The following is a 16,952-nucleotide window of genomic DNA, read 5'->3' on the forward strand; positions in this document are numbered from 1 at the left end:
TCCCTTAACTTGGTATTTTCAACTATACTTTAAAACTTAAATTTTCCTTTTTTTTTTGTATGCTCTAGTCATTACCGCAGTGTTCCCCCTTTTTGAATACCTTTGTTGAAAGTCACATTGTTTTCTTTTCATGTTTTGTTTTAGCATTGATTGGGCGTAATAGTAGTATTCATCTAGGTGGTGGTTGGGATTTGTTCCAACTTCCATAAGATCGAGACCACCTTACCGAGACACATAAAGACATTGATATATATGAACTAAGCCCTAAGATTGAAGTCTCCGTGTCATCCACACCCTTTAAGTTCTAGAAAATGATCCTCGTAAGAACGATGGGGGAGTAGGTTTAACTTCAATAACACTAGAAAATAGTTTGCTAGTTTATGATTAAAGTAGTCTACTGAATAGACATATAATATTGTTCATGTGTTCCATTGGTTCCTTCCAGGTGGATTTCAAGCTTTTTCATGGGGAAACGAATATGCAAAGCTTTAGGCGGGGGAGTCATTTATGCAGCTCAATAAATATTGTTTCTTTGCTTTAGTTTTAACTTTTTGTAGATGATAATTGATGAACACTTTAACTAGATGCTTGGTTTTAGCTTATTTGTTTTAGCATCGAGATGTTTATTGACATGTTTATTAACATCTGTAACAAGGGAGTATATTAGTCTTGTTCTTGTGACATGTTTATTGTTGTCTAGTGATATCAAGACAATTGTTCTAGCTCTTACACTAACTCTAGTAGATCTTTGTCATCATGCACAGGTTGGTTATGACTGGAGCAAGGGTGCATGAAATCATAATCCATTAGCAGCGAAGAATTATATTTAACTTGACTTACAACAGGTAGCAACACTTAAGTTATTAACTTGAATATAAGTTTATTTACTGTACCATACTACCATATTATTTTTGTGCCCAACGTTCTTAGGTTCTGGTTAGACTAGAAAACTTCATTAGATCTGGATAGGATAGGTGCTAAACATAAGAATTTGCATGTTCATGCCCAGAGTACCTGGAATTTTTTTGAGACTAAGATTACAAAAGTCTGATAAAAATGTTTGAGCTATCCACGACTATGATTAGTGGTAGTTTATGCCCTTTTCCTTAATGTTTTATCATGTGGGGGTTCAAGTGGTTGAATGTAATTTTAATATGAGTAAAGAATTTCTCTCTGACTTCTTTTTTTTTGTTTGTAGGAAAGTGAAGTCAAAGGGAAACCACATATTGGATCGAAACAATGGTAGAAAGTGAAAATCTACTTGGTTTTTGTTAGGGTTTGGCTTGGGAAGTTAAAAAGTGTTAGAAGACTCCATTTTGTTTTATGTAAAGAGCTTGACATCCTTATAGACTTGGGCACTACAGTAGTATGGAGAGATGGTGTTATAATTTCATCGAATTATTGTTGTTACACGTCCTTTCTACTTGTGCTAGATACCAAGTATAACTCTTTTGTAATAATTGTAATGTTGGTATGAAAAAGAATGTGATGTTGGGATCTTTTATTAATTAAAATCCCAATATTTTTTTTTAATAAAAAAAAAAACTAATATCCGACAGTCAAAGGCTATCGAATAGCAGCAATACCCGGCGGTCTTTAACAGCAGCAATACCCGACGGTCTTTGACAGCAGCTATATCCGACTGTCTTTGACAGCAGTAATATCCGACGGTTAATGTCTGCAGCAATACCCGACGGTCTATGACAGCTGCAATGTCCGTCGGCATAGATACCAAACCCCGACGGCCTGTTTTGACTATTTTTAACTGTCGGGAGCCTATGCCGACCGAGCGTTTTCCAACGGTCGTGCGATGGTTTCTAGCTGTCAGGTAATACCTTTGGCAATAGTTATTGTCTGTCGGGTAAAGTCGTTCTTTTTGTAGTGTCCGATCCCCAAGATACACAGTGATCAAAGGAAGATTGTTCTGCAAATCAGCAGGAGGAACCCTCCTAAGGTGCATCACTCCAAGGGAGGGACAACTCATTTTCGACGAAATCCACAAAGGTGAATGTGGCAACCACGCAGGAGCAAGATCACTGGCACACAAAGCAATCCCCCAAGGGTATTATTGGCTAGGCATGCATATCGAGGAAAAAATGTACGTTCTTAAATGCCTCCAATGTCAAACTTTTGGCCACAATCACCTAAGTCCAGCAAGGGAATTGATCAACATAGCCAGCCCATGGCCGTTCCATATGTAGGGGCTAGACATCATGGGACCGTTCATCCCACAAAAGAAATCAGGGCTCAAATACATCCTAGCAGCCACAGATTACTTCACCTAGTGGGTTGAAGCAATCCCACTAGTCCAGGTCAAGGAAGTCAACGTAATCAACTTCATCTGGACTAATATAATCACTAGATTTGGTCTACCCCACACCCTAGTCATGGACAACGGAACGCAATTTGCTGGCACACAAGTCAAGGATTTTCTACAAAAATGGCGCATCACTCAAGCATTTTCTACACCTAGATATGCACAAAGCAATGGCCAAGCAGAGGCCACAAACAAGGCCATCAAAGAAAACCTTTAAAAGAAGCTGGAGAGCAAAAAAAACCAATGGCCAGAGCAACTCGAAACATTCTATGGGCATACAGAACAACAGCTAGATCCAGTACAAATGAGTCTCCTTTCACACTTTGCTTCGGAACGGAAGCAGTGATACTATCAGAACTCACAATCACAACTACACATTCTGACATTGTTGAATCAGGAGTCAATGACAACATCTTAGCAAAAGAAGTTGATCTCCTAAAAGAACGTAGAGAAACTGCCGCAATATCCCTAGCTTGGTACCACCAAACAATCCAACGTTCTTATAACAAGAAGGTCGTCCCAAGATCTTTCCAAGCTGGCAACCTAGTCCTCAAAAAGACTTTAGCACCAGCCAAGCTCAACCCAACATGGGAGGGCCCCTACATTGTGGACAAAGTCGTTGGAAATGGCGCATATTAGATTAAAACTCAGCTCGGTGATAGGCTTCCCCGACCTTGGAATACAGCTCTCCTCAAGCGCTTTTATTAATAAGTTTTTCTCCAAGTACATAAGTCAATATGAATGAAATCTCATCAACATTTTGAGTGCAGCTATCATTTTTGCATTACATGAGCAACTTGCATGTCACACTCCCGACCTAAGACATCACAATGTCAGGTCGGATATCAAAGACGGAGTTCAGAACGACTCAACAACAACAGCCACATAGTGGTTACTTTTCAATCAATTCAAATCAAGGTCCCCCAAAAGGACCCTAAACCAACCTAACACCAACGCCAGGGTTAGGTATGATTCAACTGTAATTGCCACTCAAAGGCCAATTATTAGACAAATTCAATCTAGGGGACCCCCAAAAGGACCCCAAGTCAACTTACAACCTCACAAAGGGTTTAAGTCAGACTCAAATATAATGGCCACTCAAAGGCTAATTATATCAATCAGAAGTTCCCCCAAAAGGAACGAGTCAGGGTGTACACCTAGGGACAAGACGAAGCCTAGATGCCAACTACGCAAATGCACCAGGTCGTACCCAAACGCTCTACGACCTGCGACAAAAGACGACCTAGCAAAGTCAAGCAGTCCATCAGGACTAGAACTACGCAACACAGGTCGTCAAACAACAAATCAGTCAAAACAGAAGCAATCACATGCATATTTCAAGCCAACTTCAACAAGTATTTAAAATTTTCTAATTACAGAATCGGTTAGATACCGAGGCCCCCAGGTTATCTCGGGAAAACGACCTCAGTATCCCTATCAAAAATAATATTGTATCAGTATCAAGAACAAATAGCTGTTTAAATATTGTTCAATACCTCCCAACCCAAGAACAAGAACAAGCATAAGACGTTCAAAGACCTCCCAACCAAAGACAAGCACAAGACGTTTAGAATCAATTCACACAAAAAGATTATCCACATTCAAAGGGTCCAGATCACCGCCATCTACAACACCAAAACTGGTAACCTGATCAACAACAACTTCAGAAACATCCAAATCAGAAACAACAGAAGGAACAGCTGGAGCAACCGGTGGCACAATGACTTGGTCAGATTGCAGATCAGATGGTCTACTAGCATCTACACCAGCATCTGCGGCCAGGATTATTTCGCGGCCCACTTTCAATAGACATCTTAAAGGCGATCATACTTATCCAACGCCAACATAATCATCCAACAACACGCATAATATCGTCACCCTACACCGCGGTCCACCAAGTCATTATATGCGGTCTCCGGCTTGTTCAAGAACGGCGGCGCTGACCTCTTACCTTTCAATGACCCATTCTTTGAACCTCCAAACTTTGCGGAATCCAGGCGGGTTGCAACAGAGAGCCACTTTACCACCCAAATTTACACTTGATCCCTCAGCCCTGCAACCTCCGTTCTCTCTACTTGTTGTTCAGCCACCAGTCTGCTACAAGTTTGCTTGCTGACATCCAGCTCCTTCTTATAACGGTCGGAGATAGACGCCATATCCTTCAGCTTCCTATACATTGCCAGAACCTAGCAAACAAGATAATAAATTAATATAGACATTAAAATGGATCAAAATCAAAAAGACCCAAAAGGAGCAAGCTCAGAACGGAAGAATACTCACAAAGCACAACGATCGTTCCATCTCCACAAAGTTCACATCCAGGCCCTTACCATCCAGCTTGCGCCTATCCCCGACAAGCGCAATACTCTCCAACAACGCCCCACCAACCAAAGGGGACTTGAAGCTACAATCACCATTCACAACAAACTTCGGCAACAAACTATAGGGGTCCTCATAAGTAACCAGTCTATCAAGGACAACACTATCACTCTTCTTACTTGGGTTCGTACTTCCTGACCCCTTGCCCTGCTCAGTAATAGGCTCAGCCTCACCAACTTTCTCCTTTCATCGGGCCTAAACCACCCCAACATCAGCAGCCACATCAATCAGATTTATCCTCTTCAGAGGAACCCGACCTGAAGACGAACGACCTTCAACAGAGCTTGGTCGGTCTTCAAACTTAGTACGGGCCTTCTTAGCCCCCTCTAACTCAACCACTTCGGAACACCTTTTTAGATTAGGCTTTCGGAACAAAGTGGGAGCATCACCCTCCCACCAAAGACGCGCCACTGCAACACCACCAAAGACTTCCAAAGACCCGCATCTCTAGAGGAGAAGCGGTTGGATGCGAATCGATCTACATCACCGGAGAGAGCGGTTGGGCGCAGAGCGCCTCCGCCCCCCAAATTCGAAACGTTGGGTGCCAAACGATTTGCATCACCCAAATCGAGCGTTGGGATAACAAACGATTTTCGTCACCCCAACTTCGGGGACGCCCGGAAGGCGTCACCCTCCAAAATCCTCACCGCCTCGAGCGGTGTTCAATGACCCCACCGACATCCTAGCTCCACTGAGCAAATTGTCACCACCAAGACACCTCCACTCTTTTCACTCCGAAATAGGTGCTTTCTTGTGACTCTCCCTTTCTATGGCGATTCGAGCTAGAATTAGAAAGTTCAACCACTACCTTTGCCCTAGCTCCCCTTCCCTCCAGCCTCTTACGGTTGATTTTCTTCCCTTCACGCCTCTTAAAGTAATGCGCAACCTCCCCCAACAAAGCCTGCTTATCCTCCAAACTCAAACAAGCAAACATTTCAATAACACCGTTCTTCGTACGAGAAGGGATAGAAATCTCTGCAAAAACAAACCCAAATAAATCAGAACGTCCAAATTACAATTTAAAACACACACATTACGACCTACAACCAACGACCTACCACGAAATTGTACAACACGTTTATCAATCTCCAAACCAGGAGGACAATATCTACCCGCAGCCAACAACGGCCTACGACTCCATTCCTCCTTACTCACCCCCACAATAACAGGAGACTTCCCCTTATAAACATGAAAACTAAAGTTCATAGCACCCGACCTCCTCACAACAAAGTGCTCCATCACATCGTTTATATAGATGTTGTATCCCCTGTCATTCAACAGATCCAACACATAGAGAATCCTCCAACTGTTCCCCACAAGTTGACAGGGAGCTTTCCCCAAAAAGTTCAAAACCTCCATAGTAAGACGGGAAAAGGGCAGCCTCATCCCAGCCTTCAACTACCCATAACAAACAACTACTCCTCCACCCCAAGGAACGTAATCGTTAGTATACAAATTTTTCTCCCCAGCCAGATCGTACATGGCCAGGTCAGATTTCACCCAACCAAACTCCTTCCTCAAAGCGGCATAACAATTCACCGACTTAGGCTTCCTCTCATCCACCATCTCCAACAAGAAAAATGACGAAGCCTCATCACCACTACGAACCATCTCCTCAACTTCTTCACTTACAGTTCTCTCTCTCTATTCATTAACTTCAACCTCACCACTCAAACTATCACTAGTCATAGATATTACACAATCAAAGAAAGAAAGAAAGCTTAAATTTTTTAAAAAGTTGAAAGGCGAACCTGGTTCAAGAACTTTGGTGAGAAGGTTTTTCTTTTTTTTCTTCTGCTTTCTTTCTCTTTCTTTTTTCTTTCACTCTGGATTATTTTTCCTTTGGTTGAAAAGTGAACAAACAAAAAAGCTTCTAACAAGTCAAAAACCCCTCAACTGCCCAAACACCTTGAGACAATCAAAACGTTTTGTGTTCCCAAAACTTAAATCATTACTCGCCCACAAATCGTCGTAACTCCGGGCCCACGAATCTAGCCCAACAGTTCCCGCACATTCCCCAAAACCTAAATTCAAAACAAAACAGCTGTCAGACACGTGCTTTCAAACTTTACTTTTTAAACTGTTTTCTCCACGCAACCGCTGTCCACAGAATGGATAAAAAAATAAAGGGGATGTGTAAGTATCCTCCGTTCTACACTACAGAGCACGTGTCCACAAGGCAGGGCATCTTACTTCAGCTCATCCCACAACATCAGATCGTACCAACGACCCAACACCCCAAATTTCGTTACCCGATGCGGTTACAACCATTCATGGAAAGATATCAACTAGCGCAATCCTGGAGCTCAGTCAACGCAACAATCAAGAGGACATTTACTTTGTAACATCAGAGTAATGTCGAATCATCAAGATAGCATACAAGGTGGATTTGCAATCCATAACATCTACAAGCACACATCTATAAATAGAGAGAGATGAACTATGTAAGGCTTGATTCAAATTTACCCCTAGAAACTTGATACGTAGGCAACTCTTATCCCAAGAAGTGTGCAGCCATTCCCTATCCAACAAATCATCAGGTCGTAGTCCCAAAATAACCAACATCTACAGTAATTAATAGTTCATGCTGCAATGTAATGACCATAATCGACAATGAAAATTACTAATGTACAATTGTCGATGTTGCAATATACCCTAGCAATAACTACACCAAGACATCTCATGATACACCAAGACATCTCATGATACAATGTCATGGCCAAACTCGACAATGAAAATATAAAAATAAATAATAAAGCACTGTCATCACAATATAGTGAAAATGACCTTCTTAAGCACTCCTCGCAGAGGGAGGAATTATTGTGGGGGTTGTTCATCATGGAAAATAGGGCTCTCATAATATCTGGGAATGTCAAACTTAGAAAGCAACTCATAGGAAGACACGAAAGAATCTAACTGTAGAAACCGCATCTCAAATGCCCATTGCGCATGCAACTTAGCCAAAAGTAAACCTCTCATAACAACCTAGCTTCTTTTTGGCATCACCATTATCAAATCTCGCATAAAAGACCTTGCAGAGCATTTGTATGCATCTCAGACTTTCTTTACTGTCAGGCTTACAGTCTTTATTTATCAATGACATGCCCCGTGCATACTCATGATAGGGTGCACACAATTTGAAGTTGTCCATTTTCAATCTCACCAAATCCATCTCCAAACAGTCATGTTTCATTTCTAAAACATACTTCACCAAGAATTTAACATCAAATCCCCAGTACGTAAGCAAATCTAAGTCACTCACAATATTGAAAAACTTTTCACTCTCAACAGTCATCATATCCAAAGTCAGTTTGTACAAACAGTTCACTGTGACTATGAATATTTCCCACATGTGGGCATAGGTGTCTAAATCCACATAGTGAGCACTACAAGAATACTGAGCATTAGCCACGGCCATAGACTGTGGCTAAAGTCCTTTTGCCACGGCTATAAAAGCGTTGCACAAATCCGTTCTTGATCTTTGTGGCTAACCTTTTTGCCACAGCGGCTATGGGCAAAAACTTGTTTTTTGCCCACAGTTTTGGACCGTTCCATGGTCCGTGGCTAATAACCTTTATACCACAGCATTCAACCGTGGCCAATGCTGACATGGACCGTGGGATATGTTTTTAGTCTGGATCTATAGTTTGGCCACGGTTCTAGGCCATGGCAAATGACTTGAATTGGGTAAAAAAAAAAAATTGGTTCGAATGCCTCTATATCACACACCACACCTGCCGTTCATATAAAGTTCTACCATTCCAATCAAACCCGCAAAAATACTGAGCATTATCCACAATTCAACATTTCATACACTATATGTACTTGGCATAAGACTTTTTTACCTAATAGATCCAATTAGGAATGCTAACCTATATAAAAGAACAAATATATTACTCTTTAAGAATTTACAAATACTATTGAGAATGACTCCTAAAAAAAATTGAAATAGCGCCTAAACATCACCATTCCTAGCATCTAAACAACACCTCAACTTTTTCGGATCAAAGTTTGCATATTTTTGTTCGCTCTCTTGTACCTTTTCATGTTTAGAGTAGGCTTTGAAGATATAGCTACAACAGTTAAAAACAATCATTAGAACTAAAAATTGTCTAATATAGCAAATATCAAATTAAAGAGAAACTACTAACCATTACATGTTGTAAATGTATATAGAATGTTCTTCTAATTAATCCCTGCCAATGTCTGCATCATAATCACTCATCGCCTCTAACTTCTTTTCTTAATTTATATTTCGAACAACCTGAGCGAGTAAATATCCGAATGAGATATAATAAAGGCCATAATCACGAAGAGTAGAAGTCATTCTAATTTATGATTCGCAGGGTTCCGTGTGCATTGGGGGGGGGGGGTATTTTGTATTTGCGGGATACAAACCAGACTCTATTATAATAAATACCAAACGAGGGGGTGTGGTTTGTAGACATTAGCATGTGTACTTCATCCAAACAAAGGCTACAAAACTTACATTAATTCTATTGCAAACAACACTCAAGGTTTATATAAGAACTCCTAAAGCAAGATTGACTCCTTTAGAAAACAGCTAGATCGGTGTTTGACTTCGATATATTACCGTAAAACAGACATCAAGTCTTCAAACAGGAATTAGAATTTGAGTGGCAGAACCCCCTTGCTCCAATTCCAATTTGTTTTTTTAGTATAAAGAAACCCTGGAATTAACATTGGCACAATAATAAAAAAACAGAAAAATAGAAGAAACAAAACTATAAAAACTCGCCTTGCGTCAAAAATGATAGTTGAGCCTAAAGTGAACATTTTAATCCTTTATATCAAAAGAAACAAAAGAAACAAGAGATTATAAAGATAATTCTAATTTCCCGCACACAAAATTAACAACTATTTTCCAGAATTTGAATTCCTATTTTTTACCAACTCAGCACTGCTCACATATCTAGCAAAGAAAGATATCATATATAAAGGAGACCTAGTCAATGGAGTATCTGTAATTGGAACACTTGTAGCTTCGGGTACAATCCCTTCATTGAAGTCCTTAACACTGTTTACATACTTCCAAGCACTTCCACCAATAGTGAAAACTCCACAAAATAATTTTCAGCGATAGAAAAGCAAAAGAAACGATAATCAACCCAAGGAATTGAGTTCTTATGACATATGCAAGTGACTTGAAGCTGTGCAGCTTGGTCAAACGACCTCAGTCCAATGGCCAGTATGAAACCAAAACTACTGGACTTGAGAATCAAAAAGAACTTACAAAGAGCAAAATGGTGTGAGTTATTATGCACAACATATAAATGACATAATCATAAAAGTCAAGCAAGAGTCTACAAGTACTTTCTGTTAAATCGAAGTCCCACTAGAACACCAACCAATTAGTCAAGCTCACTTCTTTTCTTGATTGAAGTAGGGGTTAACTTGGAATAGTCAAATTCTACAAAAAGATGCATTTTACTTTTAGGCGCAAGTGCGCAACTGTGTAGCGGAAATCTAAAATTAGACGTGTATAAGGGTTCAGCAATGGAATCAGATATTATTATCTTGGCCTAGGCTAATTGAGAAGTTAAACGGTGGATTGGTATTGACACTTCTTGAAGGATATTCCAAATTGGTTAGTGTGATGGCAACAATCACTTGCAAGAGCACTGAATAATGTGCGCAGTTGTAAGTCATAACATATAACTAGTGAACACAGTATAATATACATTTAATATAAATGAAGGACGTTATGTTGAAGGAAAACTGTGCACGCAAACATTATCTAAAAGCTCAACGGGACTGCAAATATACTGCTAACTAAGGGAGTGGACTAAAGCCTACAGCTAAGTTAGCCATAAGAACAACCTGACAACATTTACAGAATGGTTTGTTTGATCTGTTATCATAAAAACCTGCCAAAAAATTTGGTAGACAGAGAAATGATAAAAAAAGAGATTGAGCAATTAAAAGGTACCTGCAAATGATCGAATTCATGCTGGAATACGTGTGCAGAAAGGCCCGACAAGTTAGCAGTAAATTTTGCCCCAGTGATGTCTTGAGCATCTACTTTTACAGATTCTGGTCTCTGCAATGTTAAGAAAAAAGGCAGTCTAGGTCATTCTTAAATGTCATTGAGTTGTGATAACTCAATCATGAAACTGAGAAGATTGTTTTAACATAAATAAAACCACCATGGTCAACTCAAAATAGAACATCAGGAGAAAACATAAAAAATTCTCATACTTGACCTGTTATGAAGCATTTTTTTCCATTAAGGACATCTTCAAGAAGAAAAATGCCAAAGCATGAGAACGGAAAGCTTCAGAAATGGGTAGAGGATCAAAAATTAAGAGATTATACTCGCTCAAGCAAAGAAGGTACTACACAGCTAAAGGGGAACAAACCTACATGGCTAAAGGGGAACAAACCTACTGGCTAAATTATCAGAAATTTGGTGGCTAAAGGGGGATCAAACCTAAAGGATACATAATCAGACATTTGTTGGCTAAAAGGGACCAAACCTTAATATTGGTTGATGAGAAGCCATTGGTGGAGCATACTCAGGCTAGACAGTACCTAAACCTACACAACAGTTCATGTGTTAGTAATTCAATCACTAATTGTTGCTGGAATAACAAGGTGACAAGGATGCCTAAATATGAGCTGAAACATAAGATCTTAACAGTGATAAATTCTATGCTAGACTTTGAACGGGTCATTTGAATACCATCACACTCTGGTCAACTTCTTCTAAATCAGCCTACATGGCTTTGAAGAATATTGGAAATGAAGTAAGATGGAGTAATCTTGTAGCATATAAACTTCTTGTGCCTAGTCACTCCTGCAGGTGGCAGTAGCTATCTGGGAGTCTTCCCACTCAAAATATGCTGGTAAAAAAAAGGTGTTCTGACACATTCTATATGCTGCTTTGGTAACAATGAAAGAACACCTGTATTTTGATCATCCTTTCTCTTAACAGTTTCAAAGTTCTGGGTTTGGGTAGACGCAACGCAACATAATTAATGAACCGATCTAATTCACTCACATTGCTCGAACGAGAGGTCAACTAAAGCTGAAGAATGGAATTTCTATGTGCCACTATAGCAATCTAAAAGATTCAAGAAAGGAGACGGCTTTCTCATAGTAAGGTGGAAGTTTTAGAAGAACCAACAAAACTGTGGATTATATGGCTAAAAACTCTGGTTTAGTTGATGAATGTAATATGTACTACACACCTCCTCTAGATTCTAATTTTGTATCTTCCAGGAAGACGTAAAGGGAACTAAAATGTTTACATACTTCCAAGCACTTCCACCAATAGTGAAAACTCCACAAAATAACTTTGAGCAATAGAAAAGCAAAAGAAACGCTAATCAACCCAAGAAATTGAGTTCTTATGACATATACAAGTGACTTAAAGCTGCGCAGCTTGGTCAAACGGCCTCAGTCCAATGGCCAGTATGAAACCAAAACTACAGGACTTGAGAATCAAAAAGAACTTACAAATAGCAAAATGGTGTCAGTTATTATGCACAAGCACAACATATAAATGTCACAATCATAAAAGTCAAGCAAAAGTATACAATTACTTTCTGTTAAACAGAAGTCCTACTAGAACACCAAACACTGTTTACATACTTCCAAGCACTTCCACCAAGATGTAATTGGAACACTTGTAGCTTTGGGTCCAATCCCTTCATTGAAACATGACCAGCAGTTATACTTTGCTTTTTTGCTTTTTTTACACCTAAATATGTAAACAGAAGGTTTCCTTGCATCCCGAATTTCAGCCACCACCTCCTTCCTTGCATACATGCATGGCCACCTCTTACTAATATACTAGCATGAGGTGTTCGCACACCACATAGCCCCATACCCATGTCACTTTATCTACTATCCCTTATACTTACTGGGCGTCCAATACATGGTGCTTGCACACCAAGCAAACCAACTATTTACTACTAAACACAAGCACAAGTAGATCCGAGTGTATTACAATCATGCAACTTAACAAAATTTTACCAAATTAACAATAAACCAAGTGAACCAAACAAAATTGTTATACATCTAAAAGAGCTAATAACCAATACCCATCCAGCGCAACGAGACTTGGAATAAACAGTTTTCATTCTAAAATGAGTACACTCTAGTCGAAAATAAAAATACTACAATACCCCAATCACACATAGAAAATTGTCAATTTCCTTTAATTAATTTCTAGATTACTATAAGCTCCTCCTTAGCAGAATTTATAAATTAAAATGATTATGAATTTGCAAATAAAACAGTGTATCAGTAGAAAGGATGCCTCATTAGAAATAAACAATTGATATTCTTATAATTGAGGTCTTAAAACGTGACAATGACCAAACCTTAAGCAAAAACATACTTCTCTTAAGCAAAAACATACTTCTCAAAGAACCCTAAATTAGCACCTAACATCAAAATAAGTAAAAAAAACAAAAACAAAAACAGATATAAGAGTGCAATCGAACCTGGTCCAATTGACTCTAGCGTGAGACAGAGAGTGTGAGGGGAAAAAATTAATGTTTTTCCTCGATCTTCAACCTGGGTGAGAGACAGAGAGAGGGGAGGAGGAAAGTTCTATTACATGAGAGAAGTGAATAAAAGAGAAGTACTGTTTATAGAAGAGAGAGAGAAGGAAGACAAACCTTGTTATTGCTTTAATATCGAGTTTTCTTTCAAACAACTCGAGTCTTCTTCTTCGATTGTTGTTGTTACTCTTTATTTTCACGAGGGCATCATGAGATCTTAACGGACATCAAAATCCAAGTCTAATCCAACGGTGGACGAAACATATCGACACAGCCGTGGCCAAAATGGGAACTAAACCCAACTACCCAAACAATACCCCACGGCCACTTAAAAACTTGGCCACGGCTGTGGGCCGTTGGACCCTGTCAACAGCTGATGACCGTGGCTAAAGCAAGATTGTACCTGTGGCAAAATCTCAATTTTCTTGTAGTGGAGGTAATTGTGGATGACATTGTAAGAATAACCTAAAATCGTTACTGTTCACCATACCAACAATCTCTTCAGAACTCTTACCCACCAGCCAGTACTCATCAAATGTCCCTATCTCAACATGTCATCTCCATATTCTATTTGCCCTAAATCTACCACTACACCATAACAGGCTATTTGCAACGGCAAAAAAGCGTTGCTAATAATTTTTTAATTTTAAGCGTTACTTTTATGGCGCGTTGTTGGAAATATTTGCAACGCTTAAAAGCGTGGGTAAAGTATTGGAAATATTTAAAACAACGCTTATTATACTTATACTTTTTCACACATATTTTAAAACCTTTAACGGTTTTTATTTCACAAACGCTTTTTAAGCGTTGGTAGTTTGTTAAAAATTTTACCAACAGTTTATAACCGTTGCAAAGTTGTTAGTTAATTTAAAAAATAATAATTTAAAATTCGTTTGTAACGGTTATAAACCGTTGCTGATGGGTTGCTAATAAAAAAAAAAAAAAAAATCTCATATTTTGTAGCGAGACCAGCTAAACCTACAATAAACAATAAATACAAGAATACAATAAATGTTGAAAAACAGTTTAATATGTTGTGAGTATGATGATCTATATCATCACTCTGGCGTGATTAAGAAGAAATAGTTTAATATGTTGAAAAACAGAAACTAGTAAATAAACTGTTTCATACCTCTGAATCACTAAAATGATTGTATCTAGCAACAGAAACTAGTAAATAAACTGTTTCATCCTGATGCTTAATATATGATACAACTAAAATGTTTTTCAATATAACCAATATGAAAGAAAGCAAGAAATGAGTAGAGACATGGAGGAACAAAAAATATACAAGTTTGGAGAGCAGCTTCAGCGTCTCAAGATCTAAGAGAATGTTGCTTTGTTTGTCAGTTACAAGCAACAAGTAGAATCCCCCCATTGGATGGTAAACATAGCGAACGTCTTCATACTCAAAGGAGGTGTGTTGTTTCCCTTGGCAAACCAAGTTGGGGAATGCTCCGAGTATCCTTTCAATCCTTATACGAGTTGTATCCACAAAAAACTGCCTAGAAACAAGTACTGCCCCCCAAAAAAAAACCAATATAAACATTATATAATCATGCTAAATAAGGAGCCTACATACACAAACTGACCTTTACTAGATTTACTTAAAACCGAAACAGCAAGAACCACCTATATAATAACATTCAACAAATACAAGAATATAAATAAGCTATGCATCAACTACTACACTAAACTGATTGTGTCAAGAAAGATATTACCATATTGATTAGTAATCAGTAGCCTGTCCAGGATGTTTCTGATAACTCTCTAAAAACCATGAATCCTCCTTATCAACTTTCCCACAACTACTACTAGTATAAACTGAATGACCAGCTACCATAGCCTACTAACTTAATTCAAGCTACCATAGCCTACTGACTTAATTCAAGCTAAATTTTAATTAGAAATCCTCCAAAAAGGAAAAATATTGGTGTATGAACATTAGCATGCAATTAAAAACATAAGAAACCTACCTCTGTTCAAGCATATGCTCTAAGAATAATCTTTGCAACAGCACCAGCTGCAACTCTACCAATGGTCACCTGCAACTCTACCAATGGCAACAAAATCAGATTTAAAACGAGTCTGACTACTAGAAAAAGAGGTCACCTGCACTGCTCTCACACCGTACTTGAAGTCATAGGTTGCATCTGCATGAGATGGCCTATAGGCTATAATCCTGAAAAAGAGGTCACCTGCACTGCTCTCACACCGTACTTGAAGTCATTCCTGAAAAAATAGAATACACGAGGAAAGTTAAAACTTGAACCATACTTTTGATGAGTGCAATAACATATTTATCATTGAGTGCATAACAGTTTATTAAAATTTGACTTGCTTCATGAAATTTGAAATCATACAAAACCACATTTCTGAGAAAACTCACATTTCCCCTTTGATCAGTATTTGGCACACTGACATGAATTGGAACCCCGGTAGTGAATCCTGCAGTAGAAAACAGTCTGCATAATTTTGCGCAAATATATTAAGTTTATGAAAAGGAACACTAACCATCAACCACTCATCAGTTGATGGCACTACATCCACATAACCTACTGACTCGATAGATACTTTCTTATACATATAGCACTACATGGTATGGCACTACATCCACATACCATGAGATCTCCCAGATCCAGTCCATGCTTAAAACCGGGAGGAATACCCTGAGCAGGACCGCCATCAAGAATTTCGCGTACCCATTGACCACCGAGCACCCTCGGGACTACCTTTTGAGCAGACTGAGATACATCCAGACCTCCTGGACGGAAAGGACGATTGCCAATGCTGCCTCTCACAAAATCCTTAGCAGGTCCAGGCATGTGTGGCGTAGATCCCACTCATGAGCGCCTTCCATTAATTCTGATACATCCATCTGCATATATTAAACAAAATCAACTTCCATACGGGGAACTAAAGAGAACGAATATAAACATGTTTCCGAACAACTTGGGCACATGTAAAGTATGTAAAAGTATAAACGAAGAATTACATACCTCCATCGATCTGTTTTCACTTGTCTTTTTGTTTCCAAATCAGACTTGTTTGCCACCAACACCATTACCAAATTTGGATTTCCTAACATAGTGCGAATCAAGATCCAATGTAAGAAAATCAAAATACTAATATTCTACTTTTAACTTCAATTCAGACTGTATATGCACTAACTGTATCGAAGAGCAAAGGAAGCCGTTTTACGACCAGTCTTGCAGACAATAGAAACCCAAATGCAGACAATAGAAACCCAAAAATTTCATTAAGAGAACAAGACAATTAAAAAAAAAAGAAAAAGAAAAAAGTTACATAAACACCTACGTCATAGTATTTGTGGCGTATCACAAGGGCAGACATAATTACATGCTGTTAACGGACAGGCTGAGCTGGTACCTCAACCCGAGTAATAAAATAGTTTGTTCTTGCCAAGTTTTCAATTGGGCGAAACCTTAACAATGTGGAATCAAATGTACTAGTAGGATATCTTTGTGTAAAATGTACCAAAAAGGTACACGTACAAGAACCAAGATGATTTTCTGATATCCCTTGTAATGTCTACTACAGCAGAAATATATGAGGATTGAAGAGAAGATGTGAAGGTTATGACCTTGAACATGAAAATTGTCTAAAGAGGTTTCAAGATCTTTTTCAGTTGGTTCCTGAATTAAACAAAAGGATCACAAAGATTTCATTGTCCCACCTAAAAATTTTCCCCAGATGGAGAAAGA

The 16,952-nt window shown here is 38.8% G+C and overlaps 2 long non-coding RNA genes across 2 annotated transcripts in view; both read right to left on the reverse strand.

The window, feature by feature from the left end:
* Nucleotides 1-8,464: 8,464 nt before the first annotated feature.
* Nucleotides 8,465-15,940, reverse strand: LOC147502848 (uncharacterized). Its single transcript, XR_015221817.1, has 11 exons — nt 15,849-15,940; nt 15,617-15,675; nt 15,362-15,459; nt 15,204-15,280; nt 14,519-14,745; nt 13,345-13,630; nt 13,168-13,240; nt 11,194-11,254; nt 9,291-10,757; nt 8,848-8,960; nt 8,465-8,769 (listed from the first exon to the last, which is right to left on the reverse strand). It is a non-coding gene; the product is annotated as an uncharacterized LOC147502848 (long non-coding RNA).
* Nucleotides 15,941-15,957: 17 nt separating this feature from the next.
* The window catches only part of LOC147502849 (uncharacterized), a 30,433-nt gene continuing 29,438 nt past the window's right edge, over nt 15,958-16,952 (reverse strand). Inside the window, exons 4-5 of the long non-coding RNA XR_015221818.1 lie at nt 16,227-16,308; nt 15,958-16,105 (exon numbers count right to left, since the gene is read on the reverse strand). This is a non-coding gene — a long non-coding RNA (uncharacterized LOC147502849). The remainder of the gene's footprint in view (nt 16,106-16,226; nt 16,309-16,952) is intronic.

The sequence above is a fragment of the Coptis chinensis genome, chromosome 4 (assembly GCF_015680905.1).
Source record: "Coptis chinensis isolate HL-2020 chromosome 4, ASM1568090v1, whole genome shotgun sequence".
Taxonomy (NCBI): domain Eukaryota; kingdom Viridiplantae; phylum Streptophyta; class Magnoliopsida; order Ranunculales; family Ranunculaceae; genus Coptis; species Coptis chinensis.